General features: G+C 36.6%; 1 long non-coding RNA gene across 3 annotated transcripts; it reads right to left on the bottom strand.

Annotated features, from left to right (window-relative positions):
* Positions 1-9,359: 9,359 nt before the first annotated feature.
* On the bottom strand, positions 9,360-16,467 carry LOC135212260 (uncharacterized). 3 transcript variants are annotated; one of them, XR_010313830.1, is made up of 3 exons: positions 16,381-16,467; positions 13,574-13,707; positions 9,360-9,531 (listed from the first exon to the last, which is right to left on the bottom strand). It is a non-coding gene; the product is annotated as an uncharacterized LOC135212260 (long non-coding RNA). The 3 variants fall into 3 exon arrangements; XR_010313832.1 differs by lacking the exon at positions 16,381-16,467 and adding an exon at positions 15,701-15,865; XR_010313831.1 differs by lacking the exon at positions 16,381-16,467 and adding an exon at positions 15,212-15,330.
* Positions 16,468-16,725: the final 258 nt, after the last annotated feature.

The following is a 16,725-nucleotide window of genomic DNA, read 5'->3' as shown; positions in this document are numbered from 1 at the left end:
TATAGCTTGCCTCTACAAGACATACGAAAATCCAAAGTGAAAGGCATTATTGTTATAATTATTCACAATGCTCAGACAGTTGTATGGACCGAGCCAAACGCCTTGTTTAATAAGTAAATTAATAAATAATGATCTCAGTGTACTATACTCTTACGTGGAGGTATGTCATACTTTTCGTTTGAACAAACATGCTTGATTTTAAAAAAATGCAAATATAGCAATGCCAGAAAGAGAAATTATATTAAGATACACAACAAATGTATACACTTATAAAATCATGATAGCAATTTGAACCAGAATTTGAATAAATATTTCATAATAGCCGTTCAAAATGGTTTACAGAAAAAGTTTGGTAAAGTTAACAATAATATTCACCATAGTCAGCAATTACGTAACATCTTCATTTACCTCTCAAAATAGAAAACGAAAACAAATAAAGACTTCGAGTGAATGCTTTTCTCCTAACCTTTAGTAACAAAAAAAAAAAAAAATAAAATAAAATAAAAAAATAAAAAACGGTGGATTCCCGGGGAAAAGGGGAAATATGACATGTCTGAAGCAAGCTGCTATCAATCGTAAAAACAATCCCATACCTAACAAGTCAAATACACTTTCCACTGACTCTCAAAGCTTGTAAATGATTACTTAGGCTAATTACCTAGTATAAACACCCACTTACACATCATGCAAGTACGATAAGTAAGGTTAATTATGACACACATAGAAATAGGAGTAAATAATACTTTGATCCCAGAAGCATGGTCGAGGCTCTATAGTACTATAGTGCTAAAACCACGGCGTCCCAAGGAGAATGAGAACATGAATGGAGGTACAGTAAAAGGAATGAAAACGGGTTTCGGCCACTGACGGCATTACTCCACCGGCCCCTACCCCCCCTAAAAAATGGAATAGGCAATTGATGGAGGATTTCTAGAATATTAGCCCAATGAAAATCTATTAAAAACACAGCTCACAATCATTCTTAACCTACTTAATCTAAAATCTTTCGATAAATTACAGTAGTACCTCACTATCTCACTTACGGAGTAATCTGACTGTGCAGGGGAGAGAGAGAGAGAGAGAGAGAGACGAGAGAGAGAGAGAGAGAGAGAGAAGAGAGAGAGAGAGAGAGAGATGGTAAGACGGGGTAAAAAATATCGCTTTTAACGATAATGGAAAATAAATTTGTCTTGGTGTCTTACTGGAAGCCAGCATCCTAATCTGGCCTCGCCGTGTTGGGACATAGCCTCATTATCAATAATGACTTTAAGAGTTATTAAAGGCGTAACGGAATGCCATACCCGGTGCTTGGAAGTAAAACAATTGCGTTTACTTTCTTCTTCTTCAACTTCTTCTTCTTCTACTGTTTGAAGATGTTGCTAAGTTTCTTCTTCTGTTGGGGAGTTTTTGGGAATACCTAGACCGTGAGGACATGCACTTCCGGTTAGGATTGATTTGAGTAACCGAAATCGATGTGAAAATTAATTAAATGAAAACTGACAAGCATTCTAAGAGTGCTGCTTGAGTTAAGGTCATGGTCCAGGTCGCAAGGTCACTACGCATGCCAAATATCACGTTATGTAGAGCAGTGGTTCCCAAACTGGGGCCATGTAGCAGAATGGAAGGGGCCATAATCTGTGGAGATATGTTTAAAACCACGGGTTTTATACATAAAGGGGCTATCCTTGGCAATGGGCCATGGACAAGGATCCTGTATGAAAAGTGGCTAAAGACCAGAAAAAAAGTTTGGGAACCACTGGTGTAGAGTCTACGGAAGTTAGACCAATAACTTTTTCCACCTTTTGGCAAGTTCCCAACAATATAAAAGTAACGCAGCTGAGTGCACACTTACGAACGGACGGACAAACAGAGGTAATTGGAATTGGAAATTAGAATATAGAATTTAGCAAGCACTGGGACTAATGAGGTCACTCAGCACTGAAAGGGAAATTGACAGTAAGGTCAAAGGTGTTGGCTATACGGGAAAAACTTCGCAGGTGCACTATGAAACAACTGTTAGAGAGGGTTACAAAAACATAGGAGACTATATGAACCGGGGTAGTGCAGCACAAGGAATGAGAGGTTTCAGCTAGGGGTAAAAGGATGCTGCAAAGAGCTTTAAATGCCTACAGTGCGCCAAGTAAGGTGCACAGACCGTCAGTGCACCTTACTTAATTGGCGTGGGATGGTAATACCGTAAGTGACTGATGGTATTAAACATCCCGTACGGCGCTAAGGAGATATTGAAAACAGTGGGGAAAATATGCCCCTAACTTTGTAGAACAGGGAATAATACAGTTAAAATAGTAAATTTATGAGCTTGGGTCTAACTAGCAATGCAACTCTCTAATGGAGTAGACTCAGATTTGTTGCGAGAGTAACTGGCCGACATTATGACAACAATCTGGCTTTGTGTAAGCACTAAGCAGTGCTTTTGTCGCAGACGTAACATCAGAAAAAGGCGCGGCCTTTCCTTAACCAACACAAGGAGAAGAAATAAAGAAAATTACCTCTCCACTTTGCGACATATCTATCTGAATAATGATATCACCCTTTATAAGGGCTTTGGTGCATAGCGAACAAAAAACATATATGGGACTCGCTTGGAAACTCCGTATACACCGTTTAGACTATACATTATTCATTTATTACCTTACAGAGCGACAATTTATCATAAAACCCAACGCCCTGAATAAATTAATGCAAGTAGTGTACCTATAGTATGTTTTTACATATTTTCCCGTCTTTTTAACTTACCAGATAGATATCTTTAATGATGCACATATGAACTAACAACGAGAATAATTACAACTGTCACAACAGCATTAAATATTATTGAAAATAAATATTTTTTTCATAAGAAACAACTAAAAGGCCAAGACTTCTATGGTGGGTTCTAAAGAACAGAACTTCTATTTGAGAGAACAAGAAAAATAGCAAAGAAAATTATTATATATATATATATATATATATATATATATATAATATATATATATATATATATATATATATATATATAACTGAATCTTCCTCAAAATCATGTTGACATGATTAAAGGTATTGTCTACGGAGCTGCCAATGTTAAGCATGAAAGTAAACTTCCCTGCTCGCTATAAGAAAAGTTTGACCGATCTCTTAAAAGGAACACAATACTATCCACATTACAAAAGCTGATAAGTCAAATAGTATAGTAATTTTAGATAAAGCTGACTACATATCACGTATGCAAGCCCTACTGGATGATGATGTGACTTATAAAAAACTAACAAAAAATCCTCTTGATCAAGTCATAAAAAACTTCAATAGCATAGTGAAAAGTATCCTTAAAGATAAAACAGAACTACTAGGCAAATTGTCAGTCAAATCTCCTTCGCTACCTTACTTGTACGGATTAGTCAAAACGCACAAAGAAAATAACCCTATGCGGCCTATTATCAGTAATGTTGGTTTCAATTTCATATAAACTCTCGAAATATCACTAAGATCTTGTCCCCGTTACTTGGAACCATCTCCGATTCTCATATATATAATTCTCTAGATTTAGTTGATAATTTAAACAAAATTGCTCTTTGCCCTACTGATAGATTCGTTAGTTTTGATGTATGTTTCTCTTTTTACTAAAGTTCCTATAAACTCTATTTTAGAATATCTTAGTCATGAACTAACTCAGCATGAATTACCTCTACCTATTAGTCACATTATTTCACTCACGAGTTTGTGCATTTGTGACTGTAAGTTTTATATTCAATGGTGAATTTTATCAACAAATTTTTTTGGCATGTCAATGGGAAATCCTTTATCACCATTACTCTCAAACCTGTATATGGAATTCTTTGAAAAAACGCTACTTACCTAATATCATTCATATTCCTGTAAAGTGGTATCGTTACGTTGATGATTGTTTAGCTGTTCTTCCTGTCGGTATTGATGTAAATGATTTACTCTCTAAATTAAATAACCAGGTACCATCGATTAAGTTTACTCTAGAAATAGAAAAAGACAATTGCCTTCCTTTCTTAGACGTTTTGATACATGGAGAACCATTTCAATGTAAATTCAGTATTTATAGGAAACCGACTAACAACTTAACTTATGTTCATTTCTTCTCAGGCCACCATCTTATATAAAAATATCAATTTTTTCCTCTATGTTTTTTACGAGCATTGAGGAATTAATTAGTCCACAATATTTGGATCAAGAAACTGAATACATAAGAAAAATAGGGAAAGATTTATGCTATCCTTCACATACATTAGACATTTGTTATAATAAAGCCCACAAAAAGTTTTATACTGTAAATAACACACAGAAAGAAAATTCTAAGAACATTCTCAGTTTGCCTTATTTTAACGGATTTGAAACCATTAACCATTGTTAAAAGCTTTTAATGTCAACCTTGTTTTTTCCTATAATAACACACTAAAAAGAATGTTAATAAAAAATGGCCCCAGAGAAAGCAACAACATAATATATAAAATTCCATGTATGGATTGTCCCTCCATTCTATCTCGGACAGTCCAGCAAAGGCTTAGAAGTAAGGCTAAGCCAGCATAAATACTCTGTAAAAACTGGGCAAAAATCTAATGCCTTATTCATTCATTTAAGTGAAAACAACCACCGAATTAATTGGATTGATAGTTCAGTAATTGCATGGTTCAAGAGATGTCTTATCACAAAATCTTTTAGAATCTGCTTTTAATACAACTTACTTTTCATGAAATTTCAATGTTAGTCGTGGCCTTATTTTTCATTTAGACCCTTGTATGTGTAACATGTTAAGAATGACCTCAAAGATATAATTACTGGACTTAAATAAAAATCCAGTGCTTAGAGTTATTTAAAAAATTTTTTTGTTGTAATGTGTCTGTCATGGTATGGTGATATGGTTTTTGATTACAAAGTTCCGAATAGCTGTCACCTATAATCCTTTAATTGTCTGGAAATTGTATCCGAGATATTGTCTTAAACCTTTAATTGCACCCATTGTTTATGCTTGTTTGGGAAGGTTTCTTATCTTCCAGTGTGTCGGATTCTAGGTACTAATCCCTTTATAATCCCTATCCGTCAGTTATACGAACCTTCTTGTATTGTCTTTTCTCGTATTTATGTCAGTATCTGCTCAGCAAAGGACCTTTAACAAAGTCGAAAGATCTCGCAGACCTTTTTTGTTTATTTTTCCTTCGTGGCATTTTATCTATATATATATATATATATATATATATATATATGGAATGCAATATACAGGCTTAGGCTAAAGGATAAAAACTGGGACCTATGAGGTCATTCAGCACTGGAAAGGATATCGAGAGTAGGTAGGTTAGAAAGGTTGCACTATGAAATCATGTTAGAATGTGGATAGCACGGTGAAAGAAAATTAAAATGAATGGAGGTACAGTAAAAAAAATCAAAAGGGGTTGCTGCTAGGAGCCGAAGGGATGCTGCAAAGAACCTTTAGTAATGCCTACAGTGCACCCTGTTGAGATGCATTGATGGCACTACATTGTTACGGTGGTATATATGTCTATGATATGAGTCAATTAGATATACCATAGTTTTTAGGATTACAGGCTTCATGTTATGATAAGCTGGCCAGTGTATGTAAAGTATTTGGATGAGAGGAATAGCAGTTCCTCTGCATACTGGGGATAGGTGATACCAGTATTGTGGTAGGATTTTCATTGAGGAAATTGGTACATAAAGATGTAATTCAAAGGATGTTGGAGATGTATGATCTATGTAGAAGGTAATATGCTACGAACATAAGGGACAAAGAAGGGACTGGTGTAAAAACTGGTCAGAAACAAGGATATATATACTGTCTCCAGATTCTTCAATATTTTGAAAAGGCAAATGCTGTAGGAATTGAATATAGAATTTAGGCCAAGCACTGGGACCTATGAAATTACAGTAAAAGGTTTGACTTTGAAAGGTGTAACAGGAGGAAAACCTCATAGTTGCACTATTTTGTTTGTTTGTTTGTATGGTGTTTTTATGTTGCATGGAACCAGTGGTTATTCAGCACTATGAACATGTTGAGGATGGAAAGTAAGATGGCAGAGAGAATATGACTGGAGGTACAGTAAAAGAAACGAGAGGGTTGCAGCTACGGGCTGAAGGCATGCTGCAAAGAACCTTAAGTAATGCCTGCAGTGCACTGACGACACTATCCCCTCTTTGGGGGAAAATGCTGTAGGAGCAAATAGTTGGATGAGATAGTAATTGGAGTGGTCATGTTCACAAACAATGTATAGGTGATAGTGGTGGATGGACTTGGAAACATTTGTAAGCTACAGAAAGTTCAAAGTGGAATAGCAATAGGAACAATGAGGATAAATGGCCGTTAGAAAAAATACTAGAAGAAAGGAACACAGGCAAACTGAACTGGCTTTAAAGAGGAATAAAAATTGTCCTCTCTTAAAAGTGATAAAAGTTATCGGTGTGGTCACGGGTTGTCGAGGGGTATGTGGGTGGTCCCACATAAATCGAGACCAAGCACAGATGCCAATACGTAGTCCTTTGGATACACAATTTTATAAACTTTACCGGTTTCCAGCTGGCGTTAGAAGATTTATCCTGATGTTTTAAGACCAGGGTTTTGGTTTCTTTTTTTTCGTATATGAACAATTAAGTGGTCAAGTACTTGGAACTACAGGATCAAATAGAAGTCTCATTTATGTCTAACTGAAAGTTCTGAAGAAAAATAAGGTTCAGCTCCTCCAGAAGGTCTTGATGTCTGTAGTTCAATGGTAACAAAAATCATTAATCATTAAAGATAAAAAACTTTGTAGGACACTCCAGCTGGTGTCATAATCACGCTAATAAAATCAAACAGAGTTGTCTGTATGTATGTCATCATGCTCAAACCTTATGAGAAAAGACAGTGGGAAAATATGGCCTTCTATGAAGTTGTCCTCCTAGCCTAGATTCTGTAGTGTAAAGGAGCATGTTATCACCATATGTTGGAACATTGCGAACATGTTTCCAATGTATCCCATAACTTTCTGAGTTGTCTCCATACCTTAGATCACAATTAACACTTAGACAGGATCATTTGATATATCATCATCTAATAATTCCACCATACGACAGAGATGAAGGTGCTATCACAGGACCAAATAGAGATTTGGTTTTGACATCATAATCATATCCCTTTCTCCCTAGCAAAAATCAGGGAACCAAGTTTGTTTCTTTTCTAATAAAATTATGAGTGCTACTCTGCAAAAAGCTTGGACCACAAACAATTCCTGAGGTACGCCCACTGACATGAAGGGTAAATAACTGTCCACTAAAACAGATGGATGCTGAAAACCTCTCTGAACAGGCGCCCCAGTAAACATAAATTCCAGCAACCTCTACCAATAGCATAGTTCCAAATTATTTATATAGAAGATCTGCTTGTTTACACCCACCATTCAAGTAATTTTATATTGTTGCTGTGAGCACACCAACACTTGATAAAGCACCATTGAATGAAGTCACAAAATTTTGGTGAAGCTGAATTAAGGGGTGATTCTGCTTTTTGACTATGTACTGTTTTCTACTAATGAGGATCCCCTTGCCTTCTGGCCCTTTCTGAGAAAGTTAAGAGTCATGAGAAAGACCCAACCGCTTTACTGATTTTATCTCTAGAAACCTCTCTGACAAGTATAATAAATTTCTGATCATGTGCTTTATGTGGTTATGCCTTTACCTGATCAGTGTCTGTCATGAGAGATTGGGTGGGCTACATATATGAAGATTTGAGAAAAATAAATGGAATGAAGACCACAACTATTAAGTTTAGTGCAATGCAAAAATGATACCATCAGAATGAGTACTTAGAAAATTAAAGACTTATACAGATAATTTAACAAGACTGCAGTTTAATAATAAGACCACTATGTTAAAATTACTCACTACGTTAAAATTACGAACTCAAATGGGGCTAAAACAAGTGTTAGTGTTCACATGGATATTCTTAAATTATAATTCTGTTAACATTTAAGAACTATGAAAAATGAAAATGGCAATAATTCTGACAATATTTTTGGGGGGATTTGCAGCCAAGACGCATCATTTGCTGTTGAACGAAGAAATGAGGACTGGGTCTTAGGTAACAATATGCTATAGTACTAGTTTGCCCAATTCTCAGCCAGGATAATGCTAAATGTTTCTATGGAAGTTACAGGAGCATGGACATATAGTAGATGAGATGATCAGGTTCCTACTCATTAAGTAAGACAGAACATGCTAAATTGCCTGGATTAGAATAAAAAAACCTAACACAAGCATCTGCAGCCCCTCCAGGGTAATACAATATTTCATAAAAATATGACAGGCCCATTAATAAAAAAAAAAAAAATCTGTGATGTGACTGTTTGGATAATAAAAACTTTAAAAGTGAGTGGTCAAAACCCTAACAGTTTTCACCTCAAAAGCTGAGACCACTCCCTAACAGTTTCACCTCAAAAGCTGAACTGCTGTAATAGAATTAGCAGGAAAAACCCACCATACTCAGTCTAAATTTAAATAAATTCTTTAAACTACAAAATTATGTACATTCATTATTGTATTGCGGTAAATCCTTTTTACAAAAACAAAGCTGCACTATACATAAAATGGGCAACTGAAAAAACAACACAAATTGAAGGTTTGTTGTACTTATTTCGCATACATAGTTTTTACAATATAAAAAATATCACATTTTCAATTTATAAATATGTAGCTCTGTCATTCATAATACAATGTCTTTTCTTTATTCAAGACAGCTTTCATTATTATTTCCACTACATTACAAATAATTTGATCAGTGGCGGCTCGTGGCTATCATTCCGGGGATGCTGTTACTTAATTTCTTTTTTTTAGATTCCTTCATATTAACTGCATAAACACACGCTTATTATCATATATATATATATATATATATTATATATATATATGTATATATAATGCGTTGTTTATGCAGATAACATGAAGGGAATCTAAAAAAGAAATTAAAGTAACAGCACCCCCGTGAATGATCCATGAGCCAGCACTGAATCTGATAAAGATTTTAATTTGAAATGAAAAAACTGAATCAAATGTCACACAATGTGCATATAAACAACTTCAATCCAAGAAGCTTAAAATCAGCTGTCAGTTAAACTACCTATCTACATTCAATCACAAGGCTTTATAATAATACATTCAGGTAAAAAAGTATGACATTTCTTCTCTCATCATCTTAACATGGACTCTCAATGACAATAATGGTACAATGTGATTTGGCAAAACCACAATTTCCATTTGCAAAATATCCACAAAATAAATGTTTTATTAAATTTTAATAATGCAACAATTACACAAGCCTCTGCTTTGAGAGGGGAAACTCAAACCTTTGTCAAAATAAAAATTCTTTCCTTTTCTGAAACGATCCCTTTGTTCCTTTCAAATTCTCCTCGCACCCTCTGGTAGAAATACTCTTGATCTGTTAACTGTAACGTTCTACCGTACTGCAGAAGAGCACGATACAGTTGCAACACCTGAGCACGGGTAGGAGCCATTCTGACCAACCTGGAAAACAATCAACTTTTGTAGACACATGAAGGGGTGATTAGTTATGAATTCCAAAAGATCTTGTGCTTTCAGGAAGATGAAAGATGTCTCTCATCAGGGTATGACCTCCACTCCCTCCCTCTATTTTTGTAAACAATCAGAAGGTTACTAATCATCTAAGTATTTCTATCTATAAGAGACCTAAGCATAATAAGGTCATTATTACATTCATGAATCTATGTTGCAACTTAATGCAAAATAGCTTTCTGGTATTGGCTGTCCTGGCAATGCAACTTGGTATGTTTATCCTTCCTATAGTCAAACTCCGCCTTTTTGGCCACAAAGGCATTGGCCTTGCTTACCCTGGATTTTCCACACCGTAGCCACTTCTCCCAAGGTAGGTACTTCTGCCCCACCTCTCTCTCTCTCTCTCGTGTTCAGCCTCTGACCACCATTCTTGATTTGCTTTGGAGCAAATCCCTCTAACTGTCCTTTTTGCTTACCTCTGCAGCTCTGGCTGTGTCCGCCGTTGGCCTTTTCATCTAAAAGGTACCGATTAACATTATAAATTATTTCCTTAGTCTGTGCAGGCGGGGGCAGCGAGCAGCGAGAAGACGGGAGAAGTTTCCATGGTGGTCAGTGACACGGAATGATCTTGTCGGGCTGCGGTGAGGCAACGGAGCACTAACCCAGCATAGAGGTGATGTCAAATCTTAGGAAAACATTTTTAGAAACATTCATTTTCCCATCAAAAAGTTGGTCATTCTTAAACATATGAAGTTTTATTATAAAACAAGAGTATGTAATCACCATATATGTATTTAGTTAGTATAAAAAATATCAGATATTCTTCATCACTGTTGTGGCTTATTTAGAGAACTGTGGCAACTGTGCGGCCAACGCCTTAGTGGCCAAAAAGGCTGAGTTTGACTACAGTTACGAATCAACTAAATATGAGTGAACATCTGTAATGAGTGAAATTATGAGTTTGTAAGGAGTAGCAAGGTTGCAAAATACCCTAAGATGGATGAATGCATGAGGTTATGGATTATACACACACACATACTACTTGAAACCACAGCCAATCCAAGAAGGACTGGCACCTAATATTCACTAAACATTATTCAAGATGTGTTTGACAATGGATGATGTGGCCAGAGCTCAAATTAATGTGCTATGACTTCAGTGAGTGTAGAGTCCTTCTCAGGAGCTTCATTTTAGTCAAAAGATTATTGTATTCCCAGATCTTAATATTCCAACCCTGACCCATGAAAAAATGAAGCAACCACAAACACAGATGGATAATGGCAAACATGGAAAAAAAAAACCTTGCCACAAGTAAAGAGAAGCATAACTTTCTTAAGCAGATTTACCAAGTGGGGAAATATAAGTTATTATTAAAAAGAAGTGCCCTGCATGAGTGACAGAAGTTTGAATAGACTCCAAGGCTAGGCTCACACGTACCACACATTAGCTATTATCTTGCAGTTATTGAATGGTTTTGCTGTTGTGAAAGGAACACAGTATAGTGGTCAATTGAAGTCCATTATAACACATATGAACACATGCATTCAAGCTAGTTTCAACATAGATTTTGAAGAAGTTCAGCAGAATTCACTGTTGGCAGCTACTGGTTCTTACTTCGGACTGTGAGCTATGCTCAAGCACACATGACAACAGTTTTGTGGGTGATACCATCCACTGATTGCGATAGCAGTCGGAATTAACTTCAGTATGTAATTGGCGCGTCTGAGTATTAACAAGCATTTTCTATATGAATAACCAACTGTTTACACTATAACCACTGGTTTGTAGTCTGGTGCGGTTTTTGTTGTTGCTCATATGGGCCTAGCCCAAAAAGTGGGTCTGTGAGTCTAGATCATGGCTCAGTGGTCATGTTTAAACTAATTTGCAGGAGATGTAAACAAGAACTTCTACTGGAAACTAAAGGTAACCTCTTCATCGGAGTTTTCTTGATTGAGAATTTGTGATTTTGTGATCATATGAAAAGTGCATCTAAGCCTCAATGAAAACTATGAGCTCTCTTTCTCTTATTTCTTTATTTTAGTAATCTGAAATTTGGTATTTTCTCTGCAAGATTTTATAGCATCAGTGCCAAATAGACTTAGTGCCATTTAAAGTCAGAGCAAAATTGCAGTTTTGTATAAGTTAGAGAAATAAAATGTTTATCTCTGTTTTTGTTAACCACAGAAACAGATAAAACAGCAAAAAAGGCACCACTGCTATTAGAAGCAAAATCAACTTGTGAAATTAAAGTAAGCTTTTCAGAATAAGACAACCATAAACATTACGAAAGGTAACATGTTGTAAAGAAGTGAACTAGTTTGCTTACAGTAATAGGGAAATAAATAGACTGACCATGACAAATATTTGAAACATTAGACTACCATAAATGACAAATTTTAGAATCAATTTGTATTTTTCATAGCTTACAAACCTAAGGTCTTAACTCTAGGATATTTCCAAGCGCAGTTTACCAGCTGAGCTTGGAAATATCCTATTGTTCAGACAACTGACTGCAAGACGATGCACACTAAACACAAGTTGAAAGTGTATACACATGTTCAAAGTTCTGCCAAGTGAAGAGGGTTTAAGAAAATGGTGTCATACACCTCAGCTACCATTAGTGCACAACATCCTCCTTTGTTATTCTTCGCACTGAGGCCCTGGATCACAGGATACTGGGGCACTATTATATGATTTATGTTTAGTATGAAAATGATATTCTTGTCACTGAGATTAACTCAGCTGAGCACATGAATATTACACTGATCAATTATTGCCTTTAGATGTTGAACAAAAGTTTTTTAAGAAAAATAAGTGACCTAACTCAAGTATCTATTTAACATCCTCACCTCATTACACATCAAAATCGAACATTTTTACCCTAATTTAACATGCCATCTATATTGTATCTCAGTTTAACCTTGCATGTTATACATTAAACACTGACTATCAATAAAAGTGCAAAAAGCAAATGGAAGGTAAGAGAAAGTTACATGACAAAATGACATGCAAATGATACATGCAAAAATTTGACCATTCTTAAAAGAACGGCACTTGCGTAGGTAGACTTATTCATAAAGAGTGAGGATGAGTCTTACACGCACAGGTTAAAATATCTAAAAACATAACAAAATTAAATTCCAGGCAGAAACCATAATTAGAATGTACAACTCATCCAAGTTATTACATAGGTGAGATATAATAATGAACTTCCCATGTGGTAATAACAGGCTACTAGCAAGATTCTAAGATTTTTTTAAGGTATTCCCAGGAATCTAGTTTTCTGGAAGATACTACATAAGATTAACTTATAATTTTCAAATACCCTTCTTACACAGTGGTAGATTGTTATTCTAAGCAAATATACATGATTTACCATCTTGCAATACATCACATCTACTCAATTAAGATCATCTACACAGTATGGCTACACTTGTGAATCTTAGAAGTTTACTCGTAGCTATGTACTATTGCAAAATTACCAACTTCATCAATCTCTACATGGACAAGAATGCTGAGGGCATAAGTATGCTTCTAGCCTAAATAGGAACTTTTGTTTGTAAGGACAGCAAACATTAGCACAAGGGTTGGCAACCTTTTGGAGAGAGCAGGCCAGACAGCTATGTAGTGTCTCGGAGGAGGACCATGATATTAAATGTACTATAAGGATCGCTCAACGCCTTAAACTAGGTAACAACCATTAAATAATTAGTGTCCAAAGTGTTAAGTTGGAGGGCTAGATACGGCCCATGAGTTGGAGGTTGCCAACTCCTGCTTTAGCATATGGTTATAAAAAATTTGGGCAGTTACATTGTTATACCCTGTCTTATTGCATAATGAACAAAAGAAATACAGTACACTCCAGTAGCCTATAGATAGTGACCATTAATAACATAGTACTCGTCAAACAATCACTTGCTTAATGACAAAGAGTATGAATCATCGATTATCACCAATTATGCTACAGTATCAATGGGCATAAAATTACAAATTAAAGCAATAAAACTACAATATGGTTTAGATTATGTCTTACCTAGTAAGTTTAGTGCAGTACGTATATCTCTTATGCAGCGCCAAATTTACTACCCTTTCAGAAGAATAACCTCTGTTAAGGTTGGGGCAGGCACAGGGCTGTCATCTACAACTGTCTGGGTGGAAGCAGTCTACCTGTTGAATTATATGCAATTAGTGTGAAAATCTACAATATGAATAAGTCTACATAGAAAATACAAATCACAATTAACTAAAAATTATCTATACAGTATTATTACCAGAGTACTGTATTTCTTAAATGAGCTTCAACATGATGGAAATACATAATGTTATAGTATATTACCTCAGCTTTCAGAGTACTTACACATAATACTTATTAGAACTACAATTTCTGGTAATGACAATTTATGGGAAAGGTACATGAGGAATAAACCTGAAAAAATAAAGGTTTTAAATGTCTTTTAACCCCTGTATTTGCCTTTCAATGCATTATGAGTGCCATAGGTCCCTCAGTTACTTAAAAGTAATCGAAGGGTAAGAAGTAAAATATGTAAGATGGGCAGGTGATGGTGATGAGTGGCAGCCTCCTAGAGACACTAGGCTTCTCAAAGGAAATGACCAAACTCATTTACTTAAATTTTTACATGCAAAATTCCCTTCAAAGCCTTAAAGTTGCTTAAGAAGGAGAATACCTTTAGTCTGGTACAAACTTGGTTAGATTAAAGGACATTAACCTTCGTCAGGAAAATTTCAGCTTATGTTAGGTTAGGCTAAGGTTTATAATAAGGTCAGGTCAGGGTGTATATGGCAGACACAGCACCAGCAGTCTGGCGCCCCTAGGTCAGGTTAGGTTGGTATCCAAACCATCTCTGTAACGAGGCTACCAAACGTACTTTGTCCTGTTTTATCTTGTGATTTTTGGTAACAAGGGTAATGCTGCAGAATAGTTATGGACACATTCTGTTATGCATGATATCTCAGTCTGGGGTCCAAGGAGGACAAAGCCAAAGCTCAGCTCAGCCAAGTCTGGGTACAGCGGCTTAAGACAGGTTAGGTTAGAGTGCATCCCTCATGAAATTTGAAATATAAATGCCTCAATTCATTTAAAGGTCATAAACTGTGGCCATAATTTATACAACTGTAGCTAATACTCTTTTACCATAATTAGGGTTAGCCGACAACACAATCATATAGGTACTTTCTTTTTCTATGAAGTTTTGACAATAGTTCCATCTTTACTGCCGTAAGGATCTATTCATTGCTTTCCAATTCTGAAAGCCCCCAGTGCAGTATGGTATAAAATGGGCACAGTAACTATATTACACTGCATCGTATGCTGAGTGAGGGTCAGGCTGCTGTAGGCCTAGTACACATTTCAGTGGGCATATGGTCTGAACAGATTTACCTTTACCTAACCTAACTTTAGATGCCAAGTGCCCAAACAGACGGAACTGCCACGAAGTAGGCTTGGTTGTGACCATCATGACACTTTACCCAAAAAAAATAAGGCTCGTGATTTTGACATTATATTTGCCATTACCTAGTCATATCTAGCCTATGTCTAGCTAACCCATTGAAGGAAATAGGCTATCAGGTACTCCCTGAAGGGCAAAAAACTGAATTAAAAAGTCTATGATGGTGAAAATGACTCGGGCAAGGCTTCCAAATTGGTGTATACCTCAGGAAAAGAACCTAGTCTTAGGACCGAGGCCAGAATTTCCTGCAGCCCAAAATGGTAGACCTTCACCCCTCACTACCTCCGACAACGGGTATACAAACCTACATAATGGCCTAAATAGCAAAATACATGATAAAATATGGTATTTCTACAGAAGCAGTTCGCACGGACGGCAAGGAACGCAACTGCGGATACGACATCCACTGGGGATTGGGGGCTGTCCAATGTTATTTACCCATGTTTATTACTGGTACCCCCCCCTTGGGGGGGAGGTAATTTACAGTCGTCTGAATAAATATTACTTAAAATTCTTGTTCAGTAGGTAAAACTGCATAGAAAAACCGCAAATGCCATAGTATAGGCCGCAGCAGATAAGTACCCTAGATCTACCTAAAATAACAGTCAGGGATACTGGCCATAGTAGGTCAGATCGTCAACAATTAGGCCTAAATTACACCCAAAAGGCAAAGGCTCACTAGGTACACCTACGACAATGTAACCTTGAAGCTTTGAGGTACCTAAACGTACCTACCTACTACATGATAGCTTAAACAGTAAGATACAAGATAAAATACATCTAAAATAATAGTAGATACAGGCCATGGTGGGTAAGATAGTCATTAATTAGGTTTAGACTAAAACCAAACTGCATAGGCCTAGGTAGGCATTCACCTTGGCCGTAATCTTAGGACTATATTAAGTCCGAAATCGGCGGAAGAACACCAAAAACCATTATGGCGGCGATACCAAAAACAATAACAAAGACAGTAGTAGTAGGCTAGTTCCGAAAGTTAAAGCGAAAAGGGTAAAGGAGGACAAACCCCATTGGGGTTCCGGGGTTTTGGGGATGCAGATACGAGTGTCGATGACCAGCGAAAACTTTATATAAACGGTAATGGGCGAACGTATTGGGGGAACAGGGTGTTTTATGGGTGGGGGGAGGCAGAGTCGGTGCCTGTGGGACGGGAAAAAAAAAAAAAAAAAAAAAAAAACGTAAAATTTAACAGCAGGTTGACCCTTACTCTGCAAACGCGCTGCTAGCCTATGCTTACCCAAAATTTAGGACTACTTACATATTTTTTACTCTACAAAACGAAAACGATTTATGTGTGCTGTCAGTAAGGACGAAGAAACCAACCTAACCGCACTTAGGATGTAAAGTAAACTACCTTATACTTGAAAATCTTCCATGTCAGAGTCAGAGAATTCTTGGTTGGGAAACAATTCTGGGCCTTTTGACGGGGGGCGGGACGTCTTAGCATCGGCATTTCGGTTTGGACCTCCTCCAAGGTTTTGGACACCGCGGTCACGGGTTTGCTTTGGAGTACTGCGGCACAAAGGACTGATTTTAGTTGGCCGTTTGCCTCTGCTTTCTTAATGGGTAAGTGCGTTGATGAGGTCGAGGAATGTTTTGAACGGGCAACCACTGTTATTAAAGTATCGTTTTTTAATGCAGTACATAGAAAAATACGAAGGGTACAGTGATCTCACCGTACCACTCCGCGGCAAAACGT

Source organism: Macrobrachium nipponense, chromosome 40 (assembly GCF_015104395.2).
Source record: "Macrobrachium nipponense isolate FS-2020 chromosome 40, ASM1510439v2, whole genome shotgun sequence".
NCBI classification, from domain to species: domain Eukaryota; kingdom Metazoa; phylum Arthropoda; class Malacostraca; order Decapoda; family Palaemonidae; genus Macrobrachium; species Macrobrachium nipponense.
This window is presented reverse-complemented; position numbering and strand designations above follow the sequence as displayed.